Genomic DNA, 20,534 nt, shown 5'->3' with positions numbered 1-20,534 from the left:
CCATTTCCTGGGCAGGCAGAAACGCTTCAGGGCTTGGTCCACCCAGCAGCGGCAGGTACTGACTGGAAGAGGTGTGTGCCTCTTCCACCCTCCCCTTCTATCTCTACCCCAGACCTCTGTATGAAGACAGATTCCATTCTAAATTCACATTGGTAAAGTTAAGTATTTTGTTTGTATTTGCCAAAAGCAATATACAAAGACAACTCAATATAGCCAATATCTAAAGAAGGGACAGACTGAAAGTTTTCCATACCTAGCAACTCCCATCAGTCACTTGAATATAGATCTGGGCTGGCTCTACCTGCTCCAAATTATTTTTCCTTTTGTCAACTTAATACTGAGGATGATGTCTTGTCCTATTTTGGCCTTTTATTTCTCAATGCAAATCAGCCACCAGAGAAACAAGAAACTCTTTTGCTCTTCATTCTAAAATGACAAGTTTAGAGGGTAGAGAGGAAACTATACAACTGGCAACTTAAAAAAAAATTAAAAAAAATAATTGAAAAAACAAGCTGGGAGTGGTGACTCACGCCTGTAATCCCAGTGATATGGGAGGCCAGGGTGGGAGGATCACTCGAGGCCAGGAGTTTGAGCCAGCCTGGGCAACACAGTGAGACCTCATCTTTATCAAAAAATGTAAACGTAGCTGGGCGCTAGGCCAGGGTTGTGGTTCCAGCCACTTGGAAGATGGAGGTGGGAAAATCTCGAGTGCAGGAGTTCAAGGCTGTAGTGAGCTATAATTGCACCACTAGCATTCCAGCCTGGGTGACGTGGTGAGACCCTGTATCTTAAAAAAGAAAACTCCAAATCAAAATCAAAACCAAAACAATTTCTTCTAAGGCTGCTTTTTGTTCTTAGGTTACTCCACTTGTATCCAAAAGTGGAGGCTCATCCTAGCCACAAAAATTCATTGGTTTGTCAAATTTGTTTTAGACATCCACATATACATACGTGTGTAACAAAACTTCTTAACATAGCTTTATGTACTCTATTCTTAACAGGAAAAAAACATATGCATGAGATATTTTTTCCTTTTGATATATGCTGGTGTTATTAACATAATCTTAGGCAAAAAGCAAAAAAAGAACTTGTTTATGAACTATTTTCTATAAAGAATCAACTTTTGGTTTCTCAACAATATTACTTCCAGAAGTCACGCTACTGGCAATGTATTAGTTACCTCTGAAGGTCACAACATTTCAATCAGTTCTAGAATGTCAGGGCTGTCTGTGGTATATTCCAAATCTCAGCACTCAAAGTGGCAGCTGTGGCTTACAGATGATCATCGTTCAGGTCCATGCCCAACTGACAACATTTCCACAGGGCAGGGATGTGCAGGAAACTTGCAGGCGGCAAATGTCTTCTCTTGAATGTCTCTACCACTCTCCCTAAACAACCACCCATTGTTCTCTGACATGGACAGATTTGCTTTAAATCTTCATCTTTTTTATTCCCCCCTCTTGAAGCTCTCTTGCTTGTTAACGCCCTGACCTTGGCATCTGTGCTCAGATGACAGCTAATGTGATCTGATCCAACAATGCCGACTATTGGCAAGGAACATAAGCACGCTCAGTGATGTCACTGAACTCATTAGGGATATACTTGACATTCTGGCCCAAGAGAACATACTTATTAAACACAACCTTAGGGAACAGCAGTGGGGCCTGTTGATAAGTAAAGTAAAACACTACATGTTTTGTCTGCCTATACAAATAGCACTTTGACCAAGAAATAGGCTTTCTACTCTTATTTCCTTAATCATAGCGGCAAAGCAAACTAAAAGATAACTTACATATCAAGAGATAATAGGCCGAAACACCCAGTGCTATGTTAGGCACTTACAGAACTTGAAAAAAGGTCCAAATATTAATGAATCATTAAGCAAATACTTCATTTTCCTAATCCCAGTTTGAGAACAGAGTCAGAGGTTCATGCTGCTGAGATAATATTATCAGATAACATGTCTTATAGGTATACAATAGCAATATCTAAATTAAATACACTCTTATTCCAGACATGAGATATTTGGGGACTGATAAAACTCACAAAATGTTTCCTCCAAGGACTCCAATCAATTGCAATTTTATAACCCAATCTATTCGGTAAAGATGACTTGACCTGGATATGACAGACAGGAAGGGGAGCTTGAAAAGGTTACAGTAACATTTCTGATCTTTAGCATCAGAGCATACACCTAAAAAGTTTAGGAAACCTGCTAAGACACTGCCATGTGGGCTTCACTTTAGACCTCATAAGAGGCAAACCTTTAATCAGACTTAAAAGAAGTAAAATCCCAACAACCTCTCCTCTGAGATTTTTCAAACAAGATGACTTTTGGACATGCGAATGAAATTTTCCTCATTTATTGAACAGTGTCACGGAAGAAAGTTCAACACAAAAATCATAAAGTAATGAATATTGTGCAATGCAAACAAGAATCTGGTCTCCAAATTACAATATACAGAGAGTAACTGGGAGGGGTAGATAGCATCGTTGCCTCGTGGCAGGTATAGTGAAATGTTTTCCCTTTTCTTTTAGAGACAAAGTCTTACCGTATTGCTCAAGCGCTAGTGCAACGGTGTGATCATAGCTCGCTGTAACTTTGAACTGCTGGGCTCATGTGATTCTCCCACCTCAGCCCTACGAGTAGCTGGGCTACAGGTACACACCATCACGTGTGGCTAATGTTTTAATTTTTTGTAGCGATGAGATCTTGCTATGTTGCCCAGGCTGGTCTCAAACTCCTGGCCTCCAGCAATCCTCCAGTTTCAGCCTCTGAAAGCTTTAGGATTACAGGCATGAGGCACTGTGCCTGGCCCATCCTCAAATGTTAACACTTTTTCTTTTTTCTTTTTCTGCCTAGCTGTAAGCAGGGCCCTGAACTGAAGAAACTATTTGGCCTTTACATTCCCTTTACATTCCTGTGTCAGAATGGAGTATCCTTGCCTCCCATAAACTCTTCAGCCTTCTACCCCATCAGGCATGTAGCCAAATATCCTCATGTGGCTAAATCCATGGACATCGTTCTGTCACATCTTATTCAATCATCGCTCAGCTCCGCTAGAAACAGTGGCCCAGTCTCCTTCCTGTCTTGGTTTCTATAGGACTGCTCTCTCTTGATTTTGATTATTCTTGCTATCCGATCGCAGTTTCTTTTGCTCCTTCTCACTTCTGTACTGATCTCTCAACACAGGAGGTCCCATGGGCTTAGAACTGGTCCTTCTCTCTCTTCCATTCTCTCCCTAGATAATATCATCCATTTCCATAGTTTTAAATACCATCTGCATGTTGATGATTTCCACATCAATATCTCCAGCCTACATGTCTTCTCTGTCCACCATACTCACATACCTAACTGTTTGCTTGACATCTCAAACTTGGCATGTTCTAAACTCAACACCCACAATGCTCAGCCTGTTCCTCTTGCTTTCTCTATCTCAAAAGCAGTGTCCCAGATATTCAGTTGTTCAAGTCAGAATCTTGCCAGTCATTTTTAAATTTCCTACCCAATAAGCATCAGGTCCTATTGGCTCTAGGTTCAAAATCTCTCTCAAGTCTATTTATTTCTATCCCATCGCCCCTCCTAGTGCAAGCCTCCATGATTGCGTCTCAGGACTGCAGCAGCAGCTCTTGCACACAGGCTTCCCTGCCTCGAGGCTGTCCACCATGCTGGGTATTCACCTACTGTCTCTGAGATCCAACCTCGCCCTTTTACACTCTGCGCTGTGATGCGGGAGCTGCTTTCCACAGTTATGATCTCCAGTTACTTTTGTGTTGTCTTTTTCTTCTTCCAACACTGTGTAACCAAACCCCTATACTAAATCTCATCTGTTTGAAGTACCTAGTGCAATTTCTGTCTTCCTGGCTGATATAACTACTTTGTAATCTATTTCCCACACAAGCGCCACTGGGATGTTTCAAAATTATGAATCAGACTATGCCCACAATCTGAAAAGCACCATATGGTCCCCCATGGCATCCTGAACAAAATTTCCTATTTTAGCCTTGCCTCGGTAGGTTCACCTGCCACATACCTCTCTGATTTCATCCCATAGCACTCAACACACTGCAGCCACACTGGCTACCTTCTAGCTTCTGGACCATGCTAAACATCTCCCTGCCTGTTGCTTTGTCCACACAGCTCCTTCTGCCTGGGTGGCTCTTTTCCTCCCTTCTCTGCATGAATGACTTATTTTCATCCTTCAGTACTCAGCCCAAATATCATTTTCTCAAAGAAATTACTCAGCACCTTGATTATGCTCTTATCATAATGTATTACTAAATATTTATTCATTTATTTTATTTTTTAGTTAACATCCACTCCCCATGCTAGAAAAGCAAGGACTTTATTGAACTCACCGCTATGTACATAGCACAATGACCTCCAAGACATATTTGCTCAATGAACAAAAGAATGAGTAAATGGATATCATTCCTATGCTTTTGTAAATGACGGATTTTAAATACCACAAATAATTGGTTAAAACAGAAATAGCTCTCTTTCTTATAAAAACAATTTTGCAAGGCAAATTGAAAACACACATGCACTTTAGGGAGAAAATAAAGCTTAAAAATACTAGTCCATGGTGGATTCTTTAGACATTGCTTTATTTGCCAAGCTTTTTGTTATTTGTAAATTTTCCTTATCTATTTGCCAAAGCAATTTCTCCAAGGAACTCCCTGAATCTGACAGTAATTAAGTTACTATTAATTTTTTTAAAGATTCTATAATTCAGATTACTAGTCAGGTCTTTCTCTTGCTTAATGTGAATTTATTAAGTTGTGCCATACTTTCTTCATTCATTTTTTTAAAGGTAAGATTATTATGTTATAGAACTAAAAATTTCTTAAAATTCCTAGATTGAAACTCACAACAAATCTTCCAGGAACTATAAAAGTTAATGACAGGGCTGAAGCATCTGAGGGATTTGCAGTCAGCCCAATTCTGCTGCTAAATCTGACAATGACTTGGGTGAGAATCAGCTCAGGGGTTGGTAAGATTCTAGGCATGTGTCCAGAGTCGACCACATTGACTTTTTGTATAACCTCGTTCAAACTGTTTGCCCTTGTCATGTTCTCTCCTACTCACAGATATTTCGGTGATGCATATGACATTATTTGCAATTGGTCGCTATTTATGGATAATTTGCTTTTTTTCCCCAGTTCATCTATGTGTTTATAAAACGCCACATTAACTACCACTGATGTTTAGTTACTGAGTTCTAATGACTGACATAAACAAACAAATGTGTGTGTGTGAATGTGACTGGCATGAAATTGGATCTTGCCGAGTTCTGACTAATAATATCCACTTGTGGTCTTACTGGTCTGATGTGCGTCAGGGATGCATATGTGTGAAGAACGAAGGTTGCAATAATTGCTCTGGCTTTTGTATGTCTTTTATATTTTACATTGTACTAAATGATTTTGATTTGTTCTAAGAAAATGTCTGACAATATTCAGTTCAATGCATTTTCCAGCTGAAATGTTTCCAAACACAGAATTTCCCTCTACAAATATCCAACCATATAAGGACATTCAAACACTTTTAAAAGTATTTAAATTAACAGAGATACCAAGGAAACTCTGCACAACTAAAGGGTGTCACTAAGACAGTGTCATCTTTTCTATAGTTGGTGAATACCAATTGTTGGAATCAGAGTTTAAAAAGACCTTGGAGAATATACCTAATCCAGCCATCTCTTGAAGTACAAGACTAGTTTTGGGGTATGTGATGGCTATAACATGAGTAACCCACAGCTCATGATCTAAGCAAACGGAGAGAAAGCACTTACTGGAGGGCTGATGACTACATTTCACAATCGACACAGCCGACTGTCTCTCCAGGGATATAATATCCATCAAAGAAAAACTGCATCTGTAGTAATAGACACCATTTACTGGACTAAACACAGCCATTGAAGCTTTTTTTTTTATTTCCTACTCTTATTCCATTTATTTCAGTTTCCAGAGCTGCCTGACTGGGACTACTTTAATACCACCTTTACTAAAGTTTTCCACAACTATAATAAAGAACAGGTAACATATTTGTATCAATACAGAACTAAAGATAACAGCACTTTCCTATAATGAGTATATGACAAATAACTAAAAGCTTTAATTATGAAAAATCTTCTTTTCCTTTTAGCAAGGTAAAAACCTTTTGTTGCATTACTGTTGTTTTTCCTGTTTGGTATCATGCAAAAGTCATCTTGCAGCCTGACTGCTTGCAACAATTAGTTTACAGGAAGGAACAAAGCTAGACCCATGCTGGTGCTCAAGACAGAAAATGTTAACAGACATCCAAATCTCTTAAACCAATATGACATTTTCAAACGTTTTCGGGGGATTCAATAAGAAATAACGTGAGGCTGAAGACCTTCACAATACTCTCTTAGCACCAATCAAGTCTATTCTCCAGTAAGTCTGGATGACTGCAGCTCTTTTCATCAAGGGAGCATAGGGGTAGAGTAAGAATTAGGGTTCTTAAAAGGATTTGGAAACTAAGAATACTTTAGCTCTTGGAAAATATTATTCCCAATATTTATTAAAGTTGATGTTAAAATAACATAAAATTTGATCCTCTACAAAAAGAGTGTTTAAATTTCTCCTAATAACAGAGAAGCTGTAATTGACAGATGCCGAGGTCAAGACATCTAGCCTTTTACAGCTACTACAAAACCTATTACAGCGCTCAGTACACATTGCTGGGTTGTGAGAATGAGCATGTGTCTGTAAACTCTTAACCACAGATTAGAGGCTTGCTTCCTGAGGGTTTTTAGTTTCTTTTAAACAGATGGTCCAAAGTGAGGATGAAGGAAGCTGTTTTGATCCATTGTGTAGGTACAGAATGTAATCTTTTGTTTTGTTTAAGCACTACACTGCCTAGAGTTAAATAATTGGGTGAAAATTCTCAGCTTTAACTTTGAAGCTAGAGCACATGGAGGCAAAGTGTTTGATAATTTTCCTTAGTGTATTTGCATAAATGTTTACTCTCCTGCAAATATGAATATAAATACAACTATTCTTATTTATTTAGTTAAGGGTTAGGTGTACTTCTATATACATTATGTATGTGTGTGTGTGTGTGTGTGTGTGTGTGTGTGTTTTATCAACCATGATAGTTTTTTTATAGAAATAGGAGAAATGCTGCTGTTTAACAAGTTTAATTAAGGATGAGGGAAATAGCCACGTACAAATTTCCATACAATATCTCAAACAGCTTTCAAATGGCAGAAAGTTAATCTTCTGGACACATCTTTTGATTATATAAACTATGAACATATACAAGTGACTCTAACTCTGAAATTCTGATTTACTGAGGGACATGTGATTAGCATATTATTCTGATATATGTTATAATCCCACATTGCATTGTTAAAACAATAAAGCTCAAAGCAGTACTTCTCCATGTACATAGGATTGGGAATAAAGAATGTTGTCTTTTTAAACTTAGCATTTGAATGCATTATTTTATACGCCTCTCCTGGGTTGGTTTCACACTGGTAAATGGTGTTTCATCAGCCCAAATATTGGGAAGGGTCGTCCATGAATTTAGTTTATGAATACTGACATATTTCAACCCACAAATAGGAATATAATATTGCATCACAATGGAGCAAAAAGAGAAAAAGGAACAGTCAGTAGGAAAATCTAGATGAACTAAACAAAGGCATTTAATTTAATAATGAAAACCACTCCAACTTACAATGTACTGTACTCCACCTCTAGCCATTGAATTATTAAAATAAATGCATATTCAAATGTTTCCCAAAGATGCTTTCCTTCTCTTTCAGCTTCAAAAGGACGCCTCTCTAATCCAATACAATTCTTTTCACTCTGCATTTCAGCAGCTGTCTTTCCTGATTTCTAATCAAAGCTGATGATAACTGGCTTTGGCAACAGACTGTAGTATCCCAAATGAGTAATTACGGCTATAAACGTGCTCACTTCTTCCTCAAAACCCAGGGTGCATTTCATAGTGTAACGGATTCAGGCTCAACAAGGCTCCCTGGTTGTTTTAATTTGATCAGAATTTTTAATACATTAATAAAAGAATAGCTGAGGTTTTGTGTTAGTATTTTTCAATAGCTAGTTCCACTTAATACAAATGTCAGGGCTAGCAAACTCCTCCAGTCCCAACATCTCCCACGCATACGGCTCCCAGACAAAGAAGTTGGTGGCCAGCAATTGGCTTTGACTAAGAAAGAGAAACATAGGAAAATAAAAACCATGTCATTTAAAAAAAGCCTAAGAAAATATTTTCAAAATCACAGAAAATGCTTTTTAAAAAGCCATGCAGTGCTGAACACTAACATCTTCTCAGAGAAACAGCAGTGACGGGAATAGTTCACATGGAAGTTAGCTCTACCTTGAAGGAGTGTGTTTCTCTTCTAACTCATTCCACTTCCTATAAGAAAGGTTTCTGAGTAACTCATGAAATGAAGAAAAGCCTAATAAATCCACTGTGTCAACCCGATTAACAATAAGCAGCATTGCTGGGTGTGGTGGCTCATGCCTGCAATCCCAGCACTTTGGGAGGCTGAGGGGGGTGGATCACAAGGTCAGGAGCTCAAAATCAGCCTGGCCAATATGCTGAAACCCCATCTGTACTAAAGATACAAAAAATTAGCTGGGTGTGGTGGCACATGCCTGTGATCCTAGCTACTTGGGAGACTGTGACAGGAGAATCACTTGAACCCAGGAGGTGGAATTTGCAGTGAGCCAATAATGCGCCATTGCACTCCAGCCTGGACCACAAAGTGATACTCTCTGTCTGAAAAACAAAACAAAACAAAAAAACCTGTTATTTGGCTTAAGTAGAAATAGCTTACCATCTTTGATTATATTATTTGAAAATGAAAAAAATGAGTATTCTTAGACTTTAAAAATATGTTATTGGCAGGAAATAGGACAGATCATGGACCTCAAACACAGCTCATTTTAAGTTGTTAAAAGATAGGAAATTGGATAAACAAACAGCAGCTAACAATCACTGAGCACATCCTATGTGACAGGTACATTCTCAGTGCTTTACTGTATGACACCCCAATTTCTTCACGTTGTTATAGGCACAATTATGAATACCTTTTACAGACTAAGAAACTGAGGTTAGAGATTAAGCAACTTGACCAAGATAAACCCATAAAATGAAATTGCATGTAGCCACTTAAAAAACGTTCTTTTAAGAGAATATGGAGTGGCCTGGAAAGACGTTTGTGATATATTAGGTAAGAGGGAACGCTACTAAAGAGTTATGTATAACATGATTTTATCTTCAGTTCTGAGTAAGTACAGATGTGCGAATAACTGTATGTGTCCGAGAATATATTCAAAAATATTAAAAATTCTTGTTTTGGGGGGCTAGGTGATCTTTTCCTTTTCTGTATTTCATAAGTCTTATACAAAAAAGCATCACTTTCATATTAAGATAATTTTAGGCTTTGGTCAAAGAAATCATTCTATTGTATTCAATGATAACAATTTTCAAGAGTTTTAGTTTTTTAGAAAGTATGTGAAAAGGGTGAATAGCAAAATCTTTGACAAACAGGCTTTTAATTATAGCTGCCTTGAGGTAAGGTGGGGATTTTGGATTTGGTGAAAAGAAGTTGTTTTAAAAACAAGAAACAGGAAGCACCATAAACAGAGGGCTTGTTTTGCTTCCTGGTGGAGACTGTCCTCATGGTGCACACCCAGGAGTCAGCCTCCTTTTCCCAACCTCTCCCTTCCTGTCCCCAGAGCAAGATTTTTTTGAGGCCAGGTAAACAGTCTTTCCCAGCAAGCAGACTTCAAAACTACAGGCAGAAGGACCTAGAGCAGTCAACACAGAGACTGCCTGACCGTGCACCACCAAACAAAGAAAAGATCAGGGGTGAGGAACTCACACCCTGCACACACACATCCATGAAACCAGTGTCAACTGAGTAGCCACTGTCTGCCAGCCGCTGTTTCGGGGCTTACAGACACACAGCTTTACAGGACAGATGGGGTCTCTGCTCTCCCAGAGTTACACTTAAGAGGGGACAGTCAGAAACAGAAAAATACAGGAATGAACAGGGCAATGTGAAGCTGGATCCATGTATAAAAAGCATTCAAGAGGGGCCATGTGCTTGAGAGGCTGGTGGGGGCCGGCTTGTGCTTTAGACACTGGGGAGACCAGGAAACTCTGAGGTGAGCCTGGATAACAGGAAGATGCTAGTCATTTCAAGATCCAGAGCAGGACGCCCAGGAGATGAAATGGCAAGGGCAGGGGCACTAGTAGCGTGGGACTCTGCACTTGGCCTAGTCAAGGAGCTCCAAGGAGGCCAGTGTGGCTGGACAGTGAACCCTGGGAGCATGGTACAAGGGAGGCTGGGGGAGACCCCGTGGCCCTGGGTGGGCCTCAGCAGAGGGAGGGCACAGGGTGTCTGATGTTCACAGAGGTGAAAAGGCAAAGACAGGCCCATAACAGAAGAGAAAAGGAAAAGTGCAGAATGGAGGAGCAGAAAGCAGTATTGGAAGCGTTCAAAAGGCGAAGGAAGCAGGGAGACAGAGTGAGCCCGAATACAGAGCAGGGGCACCACGTCTTAATCACAGCTGCAATGAAGGGCCATCAGGATGTTTCAGAAGCATCTGAAGCAAACTGCACAATGGCCACAGATGCCCTCCAGGGCACTACCTCCACCTGAGTCCGCGGGAGTAATAGGGAGGACATGGAATTCAGGAGGGACAGAGGTTTCAGTGCCAAAGCCAGAAGACATGGACCTAGATGTCCCAGACCACTGCATTCTTTCCAGGTTCTAAATAGGTATGACACTACTTCAACACTCAATTCACATTTGTCTGGCTTCCTCACAAACAGCTGTATCTGTTTAACTCTCAAGTCAATATGGTTATAACTAACTGTATTATGCATATTGAGTCTCTTTTTAAAAAAAATCTCTTCTCATTTTAAGTCCAAGTAAGACCCTTAACTAGGTATCATTTATAACAGAAGTACATAAATGCAGGTATATTTACGATGACCAGCTGGCACGGTCAAGCGTACTCTACTTTCCAAAGTTGCTATCATATACGTCTTCGCATTGGAGGTGATTCACTCCTAGAGCTCGTGGGCGAGGTCAGTCCACAGGGGTCATAATCACAGCAGAACACAACACACTGGTACAGCTTATATTTTGATGCATGTTTTCATATATATAATTTACTTGATCAGCACATCTTCCTTTTTTAATTGGAAAACCAGGTATGATCATCCCTGTTTAGAAATTTATTAAAAGGCTACTGATAATCAGGTGACCTTGTCCATCCAAGGCAGCACTCCTATTTAAAGACAGTGGCCCCTCTAGCCTGCGGGTGTCCAAATCCGTATCAGGTGTGAGAGGACAACTGTAGAAGGTAAGACGGTAAGAGGTGACTACCGTCATCTACCTCCCTCATCCCCAGCGCCACACCCCACACCAGTTCAACTTGTGCAAAATGAGAGGTTAAATCATGCCCCTTCCAGCTCTAAAATGGCAGAAATCTATGATTCTAAAAGTTTTCAACATAAAATTTAATGAAAACCAGTATTTCACCACAAACAAAAGTAACATGTCAAACCGTCACTCCCTTTCCATGAGAAATGTGTGGAGCGCACATGTGAAAAATAATTTAAACACTGAAAGACCCAGGCAGGCAGATTATTTGAGGTCAGGAGTTCTGAGACCGGCCTGGCCCTCCTTCTCCTAGAAATACAAAAAATTAGCTGTGCATGGTGGTACATACTTGTAATCCCTTCTACTTGGGAGGCTGAGGCAGGAGAATCACTTGAGCCCAGGAGGCAGAGGCTGCAGTGAGCCGAGATTGCACCACTGCACTCTAGCCTGGGCAACAGAGCGAGACTCTGTCTCAAAAATGGAACCAATTCTTCATTTGTAGCCACGGTTTAAGAAACAGGAAAATCCATTTGCTTTTCTATCTTACTATTTGTGTTTTGCTGGTGTTAATAACATAAAATATTTAAAATTTGTTTTACACATGAACCAATTATAATTATCTAGTGAGAAAACAATTTTATATTGGGACTCTAAAAATAATCTATTTTACCACTGCAACAGATCACACACATTATGAGATGCTACCACCAATTAATGGTACAGTGGTTCATGTACTGACAGTTCCTGTTTGAAATGCTCTCATCCCAGCTGATGCCCACATTCAAAATACAGGACCCAGAAAATACTAGATAGATGCAAATCACCCTATGCATATGTAATGTATATTAAGTACATTGCCCAATATGTCACATTCAGGGATTATGTCATTTTGTTTACTGCATAGATGGCCTGCAGTTTTTACAGATTCAATTCCATTTAAAATAAACTCCAAGAAGTTGTCCAATATTTTACGATGTATTAAAATGAAATGCTTCTTCAAGTAACTGAGCTACCCATTGAAGTCTGAAGATCTACTTACTGGAAGGATGTTTTTAAAAATCATAATATGGCTGGGCACTGTGCCTCACGCCTGTAATCCCAGCACTCTGGGAGGCTGAGGTAGATGGATCATGAGGTCAGGAGTTTGAGGCCAGCCTGGCTAACATGGTGAAGCCCTGTCTCTACTAAAAATACAAAAATTAGCCAGGTGTGGTGGTATGTGCCTATAATCCCAGCTACTCAGGAGGTTGAGGCAGGAGAATTCCTGGAGCCTAGAATGCCCTGCCAAGAGGCAGAGGTTGCAGTGAGCCGAGACTGTGCTGTTGCACCGGTGGCAGAGTAAAATTCCCTCTCAAAAAAAAAAAAATCATAATATATTTTTGTCATCATATTTGGCCTGTACCACAATTAAATATATGTATAATACTGCAATCGCTATGGCAAATGTTTTAGCTAGGTTAGATCATTCATCCCACATGACAACCGTACAAGATAGTAATTATAACTATTTATGTGTATACAGTTATCTATTTTACAGATGAGAGGAGAAAGGTGTTAAGCTTCCCAAATTCTCACAGTGCTTTAGTTTCCCTGAGGGAAAAAAAATTCCTTATGTCAGAATTAGTTTTTCTATGTGGTTGATCAGTTAAAGAATACCAATAAATTGATAAATGTGGTAATAAGCTTAATATGTTTCTATTGCACCTCAAGTTCAGTACTGCAGTACAGTAACAGGATGTTACTTCAGACAATGTCTAATTACCAGTGCTTTTGCTTAGAATTTGAAGCTAATTGGAATAGGATTTTGTTTAGTATAAACAGACATCTCAAAAGAGGCTGATTAAGGGATAATACATTTCTTACTCAGGAAACATTTAAAGGAAATCAGCAAAATGTTGTGTCTAGTTAAACATAGGCCCAGTCGTGCCTGAATAACTGCGCAGGAAGAAAACAGAGACAAGAGCAAAGATACCGAAGGGCCTCGAAATAACCTACACGCTTGGTTTCCTTTTGATATCTGTTCTTGAATCCGGCAGTATCAGGAGGATACTATATCTTGACCACCGGCTTAAGAAATTCACCAAGAAAGAAAAGCAACGTTATCAATTCTAAATTATGGTTATTTTTGAGGAAAGAAGTCCTAGCAAAAAAAAAATTATAGTGTAATAATAGGTTTGTAAAGTAATATATTCTGTCCCATGTCATTGATATGTTACTCTTACACAATCTAATTTTAAAAATTCAATCATTTGTACATGCTGAGTTCATATGCTATATAAAGGAATCTTCTTAAATAAATGAATCGAGTCATTAAGTAGCTTGAAGTCATCTTTTTTCATTCATTCATCTTACATACTGCCTTTAAATTCTCCAAAAATGTACAAATGCATTTGGAGGGGATAACGGTGAAGGAAGGCATGGTCTTTCTCCTTATCTCCTTACTGGAGAACGTGCCCTTGTATACAGTGGTCACAACAGCCCTACATATGAGATTGTTTTCCAACAGCAGTGTAAATCCTAAACACAGATCTCAGGAAATGCCTTAATGACTCCTCAACATCACTAAGGAAGATGACCAGAGAATATGAAGAAAAGTATAAATCGTGCAACAAGTAGAGGAGATACAGGTAGCTTTTAACTATCCTGTTCAGACACTGAAGAAAGTCTTAGCAAACAACTCTTTCAGATCTGAGGGTGGGAAGAGACTCACTCCAACTAAAAGTACTAAATTTGCAGAGAAGATGGCACTGGAGAACTCGGAGAGGGTTGCAGCAGGGCGTCCACACTGACAAGAAGGCATGCATCACGTGTAGGAAAATGCTCAAGGCCACTTGGGATGGGAGAGAGCCCTATGTGACTAGTTTCAATGAGGATCAATACTGAGGACTGAGTCAGCAGTGCTTCCCTAGAAGGAGAAGGCCACACTGAATTTGTTGGACTTGATTCTGCCATTGTTCTTTGGAGAGGGTAACGCCACCCAGACTGGAATTTAGAAAGATAACAGACAGGACTAAGAAGGATCACAGGGGGCTCTGAGAGGGGTGTAAATGCTGTGACTTCACTATGCTAGACAGGGGGTGATACATTCCTGAATCAAATAAAGGAAATGGGTGGGGAAGAACCGATTTGAGAAAAAGTATAGAAACAGAATCAGGGCCCGGCGCGGTGGCTCAAGCCTGTAATCCCAGCACTTTGGGAGGCCGAGGCGGGTGGATCACGAGGTCAAGAGATCGAGACCATCCTGGTCAACACGGTGAAACCCCGTCTCTACTAAAAATACAAAAAATTAGCTGGGTATGGTGGCGCGTGCCTGTAATCCCAGCTACTCAGGAGGCTGAGGCAGGAGAATTGCCTGAACCCAAGAGGCGGAGGTTGTGGTGAGCCGAGATCGCGTCATTGCACTCCAGCCTGGGTAACAAGAGCGAAACTCCATCCCCCCCCCCAAAAAAAAGAAAAGAAACAGAATCAATAAAACTCTGTAGCTAGATGTAAGCGCTAAGGATGGAGAAGCAAGAAGAGCACAGGCGACAGGCAGGATGCTGGTGAAAAGAGCAGAGAGAGGGGACACAGTAGCAACTACAGTCCCGATAATAGAGACCCCACCAGAGCTGTGCCCATTGAGTTTGCGATGCTGTCAGGATTCCCAGAGATGTGGCGGAGCCAGGCCTGGTGTTTGGCACAGAGCGGTGCTACTCCAGTGACTCTGGAAATCCCACCAGCGACAGCTGAAGATGTTACAGGGAGAAACCTAGACAAGGGAGTGGGCACATGAGAATCACAATAGGGACAAAGGAACCCCCCAAAAGGTGGGAATCAGCAGTGAAGACACAGGAGAGCATCAGAGACCAAGGAAGAAGGGTGTCCTGTCAAGTCAAACGTGGACACATTTTTGTGACCTCCAGATTTGGCAGTTTTGTCATTTGAAAAGAATCTTCTTTAGTAGAGAGGGGCTGATGCCAATTTTAAGGGTTTTAGGAGTAAGAACGAGGTTAGGAGATGGTAGAAGCCTTTGGTAGAACAACTGGTCAAATATATTTTAAGAGATTTCCACTTCCAGCAATAAGAAGACACAGCAGTCTAGAATTAACTTCCTACCGTAAGCAACTAGAAACCTAGTCAAAACATAGAAAACAACTATTTTCAGCAGAAATTGGGGGTCAAGATGGCTAAGGCTGTAACTCCTGAGAAAAGGAAATAAAGAAGGGGTGCTCCATCATCACCTCAACTTCCTGGGCACTGCAGTGCAGGGAGCAAAATTAAACCACACTGCAACAGGGGACAGAATTCTGACACTGGGGAGGCTAATGTGGTCAGCATCTTTAGACAGACGACCTGAGAGGAGAGAGCTACACAGAGAAAGAGCTCCAGAAATCAGCACGCGTCATCTTCAGTCTTTAATTCCTAGCCTGGGCATGAGTAAGGGAAAATCCTATAAGCCCAGACGAGAACAACTTCTGTGAAAAGAATAATTACCAGGTGACCATAAGATGAACAACCACGGGCACCCTGACAGTACCCAAGCAGAGGAAGAGACTGCATTGGCCACGCTGACTGAATATCCTGAGTATTCAGTCAAGGAGGGCTACGTAGTGGAAATGGGGCTAAATTAGGCCTTAGGATGAAGGTTACTCTGAAATTGGTCTAAAAAAGATTAAAAGGCAATTTAAAAATAAAGGATTAGCATGTAACTTAACTGCCTGCCAGGGAAGAGCCAACACACACACACAAAATAATGAAGCCAGGTGTGGTGGTACACACCTGTAGTCCCAGCTACTCAGGATGCTGAGGTGGGAGGATTGCTGGAACCCAGGAGTGTGAGGCTGTAGTGAGCCACTGCACTCCAACTTGGGCATCACAGCAAGAGCCTCCTTCCAAAGAAAAAAAATTAATTAACAAAAAAAAACCCCATGAAACCTAAGCCCTCAGTAATACAAAATGTATAATGTCTGACAACCAATAAAAAATTATTAGACATAGGAAAGAAGAGAGAAATGTGGTCTGCAATCAGGAGAAAAATTAATCAATAGAAACAGACCGGCCAGATGCAGTGGCTCACCCCTGTAATTCCAGCACTTTGGGAGGCTGAGGTGAGTGGATCACCTGAGGTCAGGAGTTCGAGACCAGCCTGGCCAACATGGTGATAACTCATCTCTACTAAAAATACAAAGATTAGCTGGACATGGTGGTGGGCACCTGTAATCCCAGCCACTTAGGCAGGAGAATTGCGTGAACCTGTGAGGCCAAGGTTGCAGTGAGCTGAGATCATGCCACTGCACTCCAGCCTGGGTGACAGAATGACACTCTGTCTTAAAAAAAAAAAAAAAAAAAAAAACAGAAAGGACTGTGATGACAGAATCGGAGGAAAAAGAACTTTTCAAAAGATGCTTCAAATTCTTGCTGAAGAACATAAAGAAAAACAGGAACATAAAGAGGAAAGAAATGAAAGATACAAATATTTTGATGGTACCAAGGAGGCTTGGCATGGAGTAAATACTTAATTCATTGATTAGATCGAAAGACAACTAATACTGGTTACATTGTTTCACTGCTAGATACAGAAATTGGTGGCATTCTGACTCAAAATGATGTATACATTGGACCTTTTATAAGAATGGGAAAAGTATAGTCATCCTCCTTTAAACCATAACTGTTTAAAAAAAAGTTACAACTAAATACTACTCTACTCCCATTTTTTACATTTAACCATTACAACATCATTCAAAACAACATAACCTGTACTTTGTGCCCCTAGTTGACTGCCTTACGGTAGTCCTACACATTTTTAGGCAGCCGCAACCACACTATGTACATTCCTTTCTAGATCACGTCACATACCAGTTGCCCGCAGTTCTTTGATGCAACAAATTTCCAATGACTGATGAAAGACAATCTGTACTTTATCCCTTTAGATGCGTGTGTATATCACCAAGAGCTCGGAAAATGGATCAATTCAAGATAAAACATTTTGCTAACAACTTTCATGGTTCACTGGCAAAGAAAAGAAGGCCTATTAGCTTGGCACTCCAGATATGGCCTTGCCCATATGGCAAAAAAAAATACCAGATTTTTCAAAAGTCAATCAAACCATTCTGGCCTATTAAAATAAACAGCATGGTCAATAAAACTGGTGGTGTTATTTAAGTCCGTCTGTTATCCTCCCAAAAGACTGGAAGAACATTACTATCAGAAATTGTATCTGGATTTCTCTTTCGGCCCCAATCGCTTTTAACACAGATCATGATGCATGGCAAGAACATATTTCCTAAATATAAAAATCAGGACACAGCTGACATATGGCCTAACAATAGGACAAAAAATGGAAATACAGATGAATATAATGAGGCTCACAGAGGTCAAATAACTTGCCCAACATCCGAGTAAAAGGCAGAGCCAGGATCTGAATCCAATGCCACATGGGTCTGTCTACAACAGCAACTCCTGGCACTGGCACGCACCTGCACACACAGGTAGAACAATGGCTGTGAAGGTGCAAAGGCAGGCTGCGATCACAAAGGCCCAATGAAGAGACAGTGTATACTGAAAACTGCTTCCAGGAATCCTGAAGGTTATCATAAGCAAAGAATAGTATTAAAACTCATATTCACACAAAGCAAGCTATGTTAACTCTCTCTCTCTCTCTCTCTCTCTCTCTCTCACACACACACACACACACACACACACATACACAAAGTGCTAGAAAGCACTATCAATAAATATTCCAAAGGTAAGCAAAATGTGAAGAGTAGCGTCGGTTAAACAGGGACTGCTAATTTTCTAGTCCAATGAATATACTTACGCTTCTGAGTACATATACATCTGCCAAATTTTTTCATTATTTCTAATTTAAAAAATCTTTTTAAAGAGACAGGCAGTTCATTATGTTGCCCAGGCTGGTCTCAAACTCCTGGCTTCAAGCAATCCTCCCACTCCAGCCTCCTAAAGTGCTGGGATTACAGGCATGAGCCAGCATGCCCGGCTTGCATTTACCAAGCTTTTAAGGACACAAATTTGTTTCTTAACATTTAACCATTTTTACTCAGCATCAAAACTGGCACAGATAGTGAAAGGTAATATGCACTTTATACAAACCATTTAACATGGTTATAAAAGACAGACATGCAGTATTTCATAATCTGGAAGAAATGAAAAATACCTACTTATACATTTATCTGTTTTCTTTTCTCATTGCCAGCATGAGCCGGTCAGAATTCCAGTCTGTGCTGGGTCTATTTTTATGTTTTAGATTAGCTACTCACCCAAAAAACCTAAGACATAACTGTGTGTTCAGAGAGGTGCCCAGAATTTTGGCTTTTAAGAAGTTCCAGTCAGATGCCCCCCTGTATGGTCTGTCTCTGGCTTTGATCTGATAATTCTTCTTTTTAAAATGCACACTTTAAGAAGAAGAATGGCTCTTCTCTGCACAAGCATCCTATTAATCTGAGGGCCCATCTCTCAACTTCTCTGCATCAGAGCCATACTCCCTAGGTGGCAGCACAGACGCCTGGGACAGCAGCCACTACCTGGATCCACCAGGCATGCTGCACATCCAAGGCCACGTGCTAGGCTACATCTGAAGTAACTAAAGAAATAGTTTGAAAATAAGGTATATGCACAGATAGTGATCTCATCTGCTGAGCACGCCACACACAAGATGCTTTGTTCTTTCCAATTGATGGCATAGTCTAAGAATGTGGCCAAACTATGTATTTCCTGCCTGCTGCATACGATAAATCCATCTTAACTCTAAGAACATATGAAATAGAAAATGTACATGCTATTATCAGCAATTTAAAGGATTAAAGAAAACTGTCTAAATACATACACAGACACATACACATACACATGTGCACACACACACAGAGCCTTCCACAGCCTAGAACTCTTAGCTTTAAGTACAGTTAAAAAAAAAAGTTGGATCAATTAGCAGCCTTGTGAATGTTGGAAACATCTTAACGGTGTCTCAGAGATGAAAGATCATAATACAGAACGAGAAGAAGGAGGGAAGTTAAATTATGTCTGCAGTCATAATGAATCAAAGCTCAGAAGGAGGTCTGCAAATCAGCAGGTTCTAATGAAATATTAAGGTAAGTGATTATTGATGAAAAATGAATAAGGCTTTTTGATTTCAGCAACCTTTAAATCACACCTAGCTAATTAAAACAACTCAAATGCATTCATTCATTCCTTGATGGGCATTTAGCTATCCTTGCGTATAGAGAGACTTCATTTTAGGAGGTATGTATGTAGTTGACCCCAAGTAAGTAGACAAAATGTGCCAGAAAAAAACATACTCAGTAATAAAATTTTAAAAAGTAAGCCCCTTTTCAGATTTTGTGTATCATTTCCAAGCTGGAAATAAATAAATAAATAACACTCAGGACATTTCCTGTTTACCATAAAGAAACATCAATAATAGTATACTACATATTTATTAACATGGAACTTACTTTAATCAGCATATAATGAATACAAGGCATTTATAACACTACATTATACAATTCTACAGCAGATGTTGTTTATATATACAGTAGAGCTCTTGAAGACGGCCTTACCATTCCCCTCTACACTTCTAGGAGGAAAGCAGTTTTCTCTTCAAAGTGAGAATTATCCAGGTCGCATCACAAGCTCTGGGAGAATCTGACTCCAGGCCTGAGGCCTGCACGATCTTCAATCACATCCTCTAATATCGTAAACCTCTTTCACCTTAGTCTCCTGCTATGGAGATTAATCTTTGGCTATTCAAGTGACATACTACACCAAGCTGGACATAGTGGACCATGCCTGAAATCCCAGCAATTCGCGAGGTCAAGGCAGGGGATCATGAGATCAAGAGATAGAGACCATCCTGGCCAACACTGTGAAACACCATCTCTACTAAAAATACAAGAAAATTTGCTAGGTGTGGTGGTACATGCCTGTATTCCCAGCTACTTGGGAGGCTGAGGCAGGAGAATCGCTTGAACCCAGGAGGTTGAGGTTGCAGTGAGTCGAGATTGCGCCACTGCACTCTAGCCTGGTGACAGAGCGAGACTCTATCAGAAAGAAAGTAAGAAAGTAAGGAAGTAAGGGAGAAAGAGAAAGAGAGAAAGAGGGAAGGAAGGAAGGAAGGAAGGAAGGAAGGAAGGAAGGAAGGAAGGA

General features: G+C 40.3%; 1 protein-coding gene and 1 long non-coding RNA gene across 25 annotated transcripts in view; both read right to left on the bottom strand.

Annotated features, from left to right (window-relative positions):
- The window catches only part of PARD3 (par-3 family cell polarity regulator), a 706,589-nt gene that overhangs the window by 121,849 nt on the left and 564,206 nt on the right, over positions 1-20,534 (bottom strand). The gene's annotated exons all lie outside the window — the stretch shown is intronic.
- LOC116537550 lies at positions 17,094-18,262 on the bottom strand. The gene is made up of 2 exons (XR_004263185.1): positions 18,060-18,262; positions 17,094-18,024 (listed from the first exon to the last, which is right to left on the bottom strand). It is a non-coding gene; the product is annotated as an uncharacterized LOC116537550 (long non-coding RNA).

The sequence above is a fragment of the Sapajus apella genome, unplaced genomic scaffold (genome assembly GCF_009761245.1).
Source record: "Sapajus apella isolate SASKATOON/1434 unplaced genomic scaffold, GSC_monkey_1.0 scaffold111, whole genome shotgun sequence".
NCBI lineage: Eukaryota > Metazoa > Chordata > Mammalia > Primates > Cebidae > Sapajus > Sapajus apella.
This window is presented reverse-complemented; position numbering and strand designations above follow the sequence as displayed.